Source organism: Garra rufa, chromosome 11 (assembly GCF_049309525.1).
Source record: "Garra rufa chromosome 11, GarRuf1.0, whole genome shotgun sequence".
Classification (NCBI taxonomy): Eukaryota; Metazoa; Chordata; class Actinopteri; order Cypriniformes; family Cyprinidae; genus Garra; species Garra rufa.
In genome coordinates this window covers 17,604,073-17,612,753 of record NC_133371.1, presented here as the reverse complement: position 1 = coordinate 17,612,753, position 8,681 = coordinate 17,604,073, and the positions used below count along the sequence as shown (strand labels likewise).

Here is an 8,681-nt window from a genome sequence, read left to right as displayed (position 1 = left end):
AAATATCTCAGTTCTAAAAGCTGTTTTTTGTTTACCCCATTGTCCATGGCAATTACTCTCCACAAGGGCTTTCAGCAATTATGCCCCCACTCAGCTGTTTTCCTGTTGCATTTTCTTTTGCCCGAGGCATATTAAAGTCTACAAAAGTGGAGTTATCGTCCAACCCTTCTTTCTTTGCAGGAAAAGTGTGAGCCTACACTTTTTCACTAAGTCTTTCTCTCTCTCTTTTTCTTTATTTGTATGTGTGTATAAAGTGATGGGATTAATTATGTGGTTGTGGGTGGTAGTATTTATTGTTAAGATGATCAGGGTTTGTGGTGCAGGTCTGTCCTGTAGTCTGCAGGGCAGATCTGTTTCAGAAAGCCTGTATAAAGAGGGAGATGTAATAATTGGTGGTCTCTTCCCAGTTCATGTTGAATCACCAGAGTCTGATCATGCTTTCACTCATATACAGCATGGTTCTCGCTGCCATGGGTAAGTATATTTTCAAAAATGGTTTAAATGAACTAAAAGACAAAACTGTGGAGAAACTTATTTTACATTTAAACTGCAACAATTGTATGTACTCTTAAAGGAGATTTGCTAGCTACAATTCACCTAACTGCAATAATATTATTACAGTGTATATTTTAACATAATATCAAGAATCATATTGTGGAAAAATAAATCTTATATTACATTGTCTCTCACAAGTTTACAATTATTTGTTTTCCCTCAGTGTTGACCTTCGTTCATACCGCTGGCTCAAAACTATGATCTTCACAGTAGAGGAGATAAATCGGGACCCTGTCCTGCTTCCAAACATTACTCTGGGGTACCTAGTCGCCGACACTTGCCTTGCTGAGGGCACAACATTGAGTGCTGCTTTAGCTCTGGTAACAGGGCAGGAGGAGACAGTGTTGGGAGCAGAATGCAACGGGGCCCCAATGGTCCCTGTCATTATCGGTGATGCTCGTTCCTCTGCCTCAATAGTGGTGGCTGACACGCTGGGAGTGTTTAATACCCCCATGGTAAAATGAAATATTCTGTATTTTACAGATGAGATGGGTTTTGTTGTACTTATTTATTATACTATTTTTGAGCAACAATTTCAGTAATTAGAAATTCATGAATTTCAGTGAAATGCTTGTCTCTGCGCTTTGTCTGTACAGGTGAGCTATTTTGCGTCCTGTGCTTGTCTCAGCGACAGTCGCAGATTTCACTCTTTCCTGCGCACTGTTCCCAGTGATGCTTTCCAGGCCAAGGCCATGGCCCGTCTACTGCGCCTGCTGGACTGGACCTGGGTGGGGGTGGTTGCAGGAGATGATGAATATGGTAAAAGTGGCTTGCAGCTGCTTTTAAATGAGCTTGAAGGTACAGGGGTCTGTGTGGACTATGTGGAAGTTATTCCTAAATCACATTCCCATAGCAGGATTAGGTACAATCGGGTTTGCCCTGCGTCGGGCAGATATTCAGGGCCTTGGTGCTTTTCTTGCCCAGCTGAGCCCTGTGAAGCAGCCAAATGAGCCATTTGTAAAAGATGTTTGGGAAGAAATTTTTGGATGCTCGCTGGCACAGGACTGGCAGCCTTCGGCTGAAAGGCCGAAGTGTACAGGCTCAGAGAATGTAGAGAAACATGGCCGTATCTACACAGATGTTTCACAGTTGAGAGTCACTTACAATGTGTATAAGGCTGTGTATGCTATTGCCCATGCTATTCATAACATGATGGCCTGTCAACCTAGTAGGGGGCCGTTTGAAGATGGAAAATGTCCTGATGTGACCCGAATAAAGCCTAAACAGGTGCAGATGGGAGGGTAATCTTAAAATATTCATTTGAAATAACATTTGAAATTTAAAAATATGCATTAATAATAAAATATGCATTCAAATAATGTTTTTTGTTTGTTTGTTTGTTTGACCAACATTAACCACTTTTTACAAGTAGAATTACTACTTTTAATTTTGACAGTTTTAACTTTATTTTTTTTTTTTTTTTTTTATTTACGTGGTAATATACGTGTTCTATCACCTTTCCTTTCACAGCTTCTGCACTACTTAAATGCAGTAAACTTCACAACACCAGTGGGTGAGCTGGTCTATTTTGAAGATAATGGTGAGCCATCTGCCTCTTATGACATTATGAACTGGCATATAGATGAAAGTGGAGCAGTGAATTTCGTCCAGGTTGGACAGTTTGATGCAGCCAAAGGACCAGGCCAGGAGCTGAACATAAAGCTTGAAAAAGTTGTTTGGGGAGGAGGCTGGGCTGACCAGGTAAGTGGTTATTTATTTATGTATTTTTTTATGTATGTATTTATCCCATATATAGTTGCCCCAGAAACAGTGTTTGGATACTTAAGCCGCATTGTAAGAATGTTATATTAGATAACAAACAATAAATAAATAAATAAATAAATAAAATCAAGTAGCATTTATTTGATAAAATCAGCAAACAAAGTTTCGTTTCATTCATTCATTCATTTATTTATTCATAAAGAAAGAAAGAAAGAAAGAAAGAAAGAAAGAAAGAAAGAAAGGCAGAAAGAAAGAAAGAAACATTTGTGAACATTTTTCACAATTAAGACAAAACAGTCCTTAATTTAAAGAACTGACTTTGTAGGTTAAGTAAAAATGACCTTGACATTTGAAAGTCATTGCACAAAAACATTATTTTATGTGTATATTTTTATTATGCTGTGCATTGACCCTACTTCTATATGTATTCTGTAAGTTCATTATTTAGAAAGCATGAATGTATTAGTTCATGTGCATGTTTCCATTATCCTCTAAGTAAGGGACACAATGAATAAAATCATTTAATGGACAGGGAGATGTACCATGGAAATGAATCTATGATTATGTATCTGCCATGTATATGTGTGAGGAAATAATTACTTCTGTTATTCTTTCTGTGCTTGTTATGCTGATAGAAATTATGCTGTTGCTGAGGGTTTCTGTGAGTCTGACAGACTTTCTTTTTAATCATTCAGGTTCCTGTATCTGTGTGCAGTGCAAGCTGTCTTCCGGGCACTAGAAAGGCCTCACAAAAAGGAAAACCTGTTTGTTGTTATGACTGTCTACCTTGTGCAGCAGGGGAAATCAGCAATATGACAGGTATTAACAACCTATAAACATTTATTTACGTAATACCAAGATTGCTATTATGGCTCATGATTTACCCCTAACTTTCCTTCAAATTTATAACCACACTTACCATGTGCAATGTCTTCATCTGTATCATAATGTTCTTTAGACTCTACAGAGTGTATGAGATGTCCTGAGCGATTCTGGTCAAACAATGAAAGAACAAGGTGCATCCCGAAGGTTGTGGAGTTTCTGTCCTTGCAAGATACCATGGGAATAGTCCTGACAGTCTTATCTGTCACTGGGGCAACACTAACTACAACTGTTCTCGCAGCCTTTTTCCGTTACCGTGACACACCCCTCGTACGGGCCAACAACTCAGAGCTAAGCTTCCTGCTATTGGTGTCACTTACCCTCTGCTTCTTGTGCGCACTGGTTTTTATTGGCCAGCCTGCACCGTGGAACTGCATGCTACGTCACACCTTGTTTGGAGTGAGCTTTGTGATCTGCATCGCTTGCGTCCTCAGTAAGACTGTGGTGGTTTTGGTGGCTTTTCGGGCCACTCTGCCTGGATCTAACCTGATGCAGTACTTTGGGCCCATCCAGCAGAGGGCAGGCATCTTCGTTTGCACGCTGGTTCAGGTTGTCATATGTTTGCTGTGGCTGCTGTTGGCTCCTCCTCTGCCCACAGAGAGTGCAGGAGGTGAGCTTGGTGCTCGAGTGATCCTGCAGTGCACAGTGGGATCTGTTGTAGGGTTTGTACTAGTGCTGGGCTACGTTGGTCTGTTAGCAGTGGTCTGCTTCCTGCTGGCCTTCTTTGCTCGAAAGCTCCCAGACAATTTCAATGAAGCTAAATTTATTACTTTCAGCATGCTGATCTTCTGTGCTGTGTGGATTGCGTTTGTGCCAGCGTATGTCAGCTCACCAGGGAAGTACACGGTAGCTGTGGAGATTTTTGCCATTTTGGCTTCCAGTTATGGCCTGTTGCTGTGTATATTCACCCCAAAATGTTATGTTATTCTGCTCAAACCTGAGAAAAATACAAAAAAGAACATGATGACCAGATAAGGTTTTTGATCAGCAGACCTTTGTGAGGAGACAACATTCTTCCAGAGAGCAATATTTAACTATGTACAAATTTACATATCTATCACAATACCAAACAATTAAATGTGCATTAATCAGTTTGTGGAAACATTTTATTTTACATATTACAGATTTTTCCTTGGTATAGTTGCATTTGCGTTTTGATGTACTGTGTCTCAGTAAACAATTTGATTTAAATAATAAAAAAAAACTGTTTTCCAAGTTTTTAATTCCTAATGCTTCTTCACTCCAAGAATGTGGGATGATGAGGAAAAACTAAACAAAACAAACAAACAAACAAACAAAAAAAAAAAACAAAAAAAACCCCAGCAAGATACAAAGTTTCATGGGCAATCTCTGTACATTCACCAACCCCCACAGTTGCAATCCAAATTATTCAACCCCCTTGACCTGCAAGACATTTTACTGACGAGAGAAAAATTGTATGAAATTAATTCAACGAAGGCATCAGTAAACTATTATAGAAAGTTTATTCATAAACATTTTAGTAAGTCTGCGAACATAAGTAAAAAAAATAAATAAATAAAATAAAAATAAAATAAATAAATATCAACTTGGCTCTAAACCTTCATGTACAAAATTAAGAATCAAAAGTCAAATTTTGTGCAGAATCTTAAAATGCTTAGAAGCTTCTGTCACCTCTTTACTACAACCTTGGCCCATTCCTCTTTCAGATCACTAATACTCTTTGACTTACATATTGCCACTGCTTTACTCAAATTCCATCAGATATTTTTTAATAAGATTTAAATTTGAAGACTAAACAGGCCACTTGAGAACATTTATGAATGTTCCCTGAAGAACCCTGAAGAGCATAAGTAGATTTGGATGTATACTTTGATATGGCTGTCCTGCAGGAAAGTCCATTAATCATTATTTACATTTACATTACATTTAATCATTTAGCAGATGCTTTTATCCAAAGCGACTTACAAATGAGGACAATAAAAGCAAAACAAAAGAGCAATAATATGTAAGTGGTATGACATGTCTTGGTTAGCCTAACGCGGTACACGTAGCAAATAAAATAAAAAAAGGAAACAGAATAAAAAAAAAGCAATGCAGAACAATGAAACTCTAATAAATCGTGTGTCTTGACTGGCAGCTATGTATTTTCACTATAGTATTTGTAGTAAAAAAACATGGTTACTATACTTTTACCATAGGCCTAATAATATCATAGTTAATTTTCATTAATGACCCATGATAATTCAAAAACATGTTCAGTTATAAGACTTTTCTATAAAGACATGTTCAAGATGTAGCAATTATTGTACAAATGTTGACATTTAGGCAAAATAAAACAATAACACATGGTCCTAATGTAATACTTAAATAAATTTAGCCCTATACTATGTGCAAAAATAAATAAATAAATAAATAAAAAATGAGGTGGTTGTTTTGCAACAAGGTGGAGATGTGTTCTTAAAAAAGTGAGACGTACAAAAAAATTAGTGTAAAAAGTAAACACACATTACAGACAGAGAGATGTCAGGGAAAATGAAGAGACTAAAAAGGAAATTGGAAGTTCAAAAGATAGCCTTTAATTATTTTTTTGTGGCCACAGCCTAGGGATTTAAACTTTTTCATGTGATGATGATGATTGCCATACAAACAATATTGTTGTCCGTGGATTCAAAATTTGGTGTGGGTGTATGGGATGGCATGAATGAGTGTGAGATTTCCTGGCCTGAAATTTGGCCCAGTCCGCCCCTGCTCTGGATACTGGTGATTCTTTTCAACTAACTTTTTTTACACCAAAAACCATGTCTAGAACACTGGAGAGACCACTTGTTTGAGGAAAATATGAAGACCAGACCACATGGTAGTGGTATTTATTTAAAGAAATTAAACAAATAAAGGATTTAAATAGATTTATCTAGGGGCATAAATTAAAAGAAGAAAAACAGTAAAAGAACAAGAATACGAATTTCTGTAAAGTAATCAATCTAATCTGCAAATAATATTTTATTTTAAAATATGCACCTATTTTAATTTCAGTTGAATTGTTGAAAACTCAAAACAGAAAAATGCTATTGTCATCATAATCAATTTTGAATTACATGAATCACTTAAATCAGTGGTTCTCAATCCTGGTCCTGGGAGACCCCTGCTCTGCACATTTTGCATGTATCCCTTATTTAACACACCTGATTGAGATCATCAACTCATTAAGAGAGAGATCCATGAACTGAACTAACGACCTGATGATCTCAATATGGTGTGTTAAATAAGGGAGACATGCAAAATGTGCAGAGCAGGGGTCCCCCAGGACCAGTATTGACCTGCTTTCCATTCAAAACGGCGAAATTTGAGCAAAATGTTTAATAGTTTGCATCACTGAATATTGTTGGACGTTTACGTTATAGAAGGGGAACGCTACGTTTCTTACAGTCGAACCGACTTTTGCCATAGTAACGAACACAACTTTCATCTCACAAGCTCTTACTTTCAGTTTTCATTCTGCATTAACAGCAAGCCAAAAGGGGTAAGCTTTCAACCGAACTGTATAGCCTACTTGCATTGAATGAGTGGGGATTTTTAGAATATTTATTGAACTGCTCAGGTAATTTCAGTGGTAGGCTATAAAACATAATCATGTATTAATTAAACATTAAACTCCCGTAACTCACAAACTCCCCATGATAGCGCGCAAATATTTCTGCCCGTTTTCTCTCGTTGTCAGTCTCTGCTTTTATGCAACACACTGAAGCCTCCGCGTGAATTCAGCGCGTTGCATTTGGATTAAAAATAAATAAATAAATAAATAAATACTGCAATTTTCTGTTGTTATTTTATTACTGTTGGGGCAGTCTCCAGCTATATTTCTCAAGATACAGTCCGCGTCAGATTGTTTTTTAATCACTGCACGAAAAACGCAATCTTTATCTAATTCTGATTGGGTGGGCAAGGCAGTCATTTGGGTGGGCTCAGCCCACCCCTGCCCATGCCTGGAGCCGGCCCTGCAGTGCATAAAAATTATTTATCCAAAAAAAAACCGGATGGTTGGTTTCTGTGAGTTGTTCTGTAAAGGAATATGTCATTCATTAGGTTCTCAGATATATATATATATATATTTATTAAAAACACTTTTTAAAATGACAAATCCTGTTCTTGTCTTTGCCCCCAGCCAAATTGGACCTACAGTTTTCATAGTTTTATGCTAAAACTGTTATTTAGAAGAAAAAAAAAATCCATTAATAACAAGTTTAAGTTGTTATCATTCACATCAATTGATTACAAACATGAAATTATACATACATTCTACAAATAAATACTACTTTACAACTGTCCCCATGTTTTCGGTCAGTCCTGTCACGTTTACATAAAACAACATAAAATGTGTGCAATACGCCTGTGACATCATTTGACCGAGGTGAAGCTAACACTGATCAAGGGTTGATGAATTATATGATTTTAATCTTAATCTCCTTTAATCTTAATGTTTTTTGAGGAGGATGAGCTAAAGTGTCAGGCCCTGTCATGGTAAAACATCCCAGAAAATAATGAAATTGTTTTAAATCCAAAACATGTCTAAAAAGGTGACTGAAATTCTTTGATTGCATGCTAACAGTTTTTATGCTAGCATGCTAGCAGACTGAGTAATGGCGGTTTAAAATGGCTGACCGTCAGGCCCTGTCACATCCCTTGGTGACGGGGCCTTACAGTCCTGTTAAACTGCCTTACAAATGGATGTCGTTGTTTTTCTTTATTACCTTTATTGCATATAATATGTATTTAACACGTGCCATAGTAAAACGTTATTTGAATAAATAGACATTACACTGTAAATTTGAAGCTTTTTATGCTCATTGACAAACTTTTAGAATCCTCTTTTACCCAGGCCTATGTAGCACTGCTTTTGAGGGTGCACTTTGTATGTTAATGATATTTCAATACATATGTGACCCTGGACCACAAAACCAATCTTAAGTAGCACGGGTATATTTGTAGCAATAGCCAAAAATACATTGTATGGGTCAAAATTATCGATTTTTCTTTTATGCCAAAAATCATTAGCATATTAAGTAAAGATCATGTTCCATGAAGATATTTTGTAAATTTTCTACCATAAATATATAAAAACTCGATTAAAAAATCAATCTAATTAATTAGAGGCTTTGTAATTAATTAATCAAAATTAATCGCATTTTAATCGCATATAAATATTTGACCTGAGAACAGTGAGGAGTAAGTTTTTTTCATATGGATTTTTAATTATACCATTGAATAATGACTGAATACATAAGCTTAAGCAACAAAATATTGATTATTTTTGTTCAACCAAGTCCAACAGACCAGTGCAATATTGCCATTAAGTGTGGCTCGATGTCCTGCGGTGATTTCCTTGTTGCATAGCTTGCACACAACCATGCTCTTATCGACGCTTCCATCCATTGTCTGAACGTTAGTTGGTGCTCCAGTATAATCGGTCCGCCGAAACTCATCCAGTGAGAAACGTTCCGCAGTGCAAAAATAAGTGCGATTAAAATGCGTTAAAAAAATTT

The 8,681-nt window shown here is 36.8% G+C and overlaps 1 pseudogene; it reads left to right on the top strand.

The window, feature by feature from the left end:
• The first annotated feature begins 268 nt into the window (after positions 1–268).
• On the top strand, positions 269–4,134 carry LOC141345131 (extracellular calcium-sensing receptor-like; annotated as a pseudogene).
• The last annotated feature ends 4,547 nt before the right edge of the window (positions 4,135–8,681 follow it).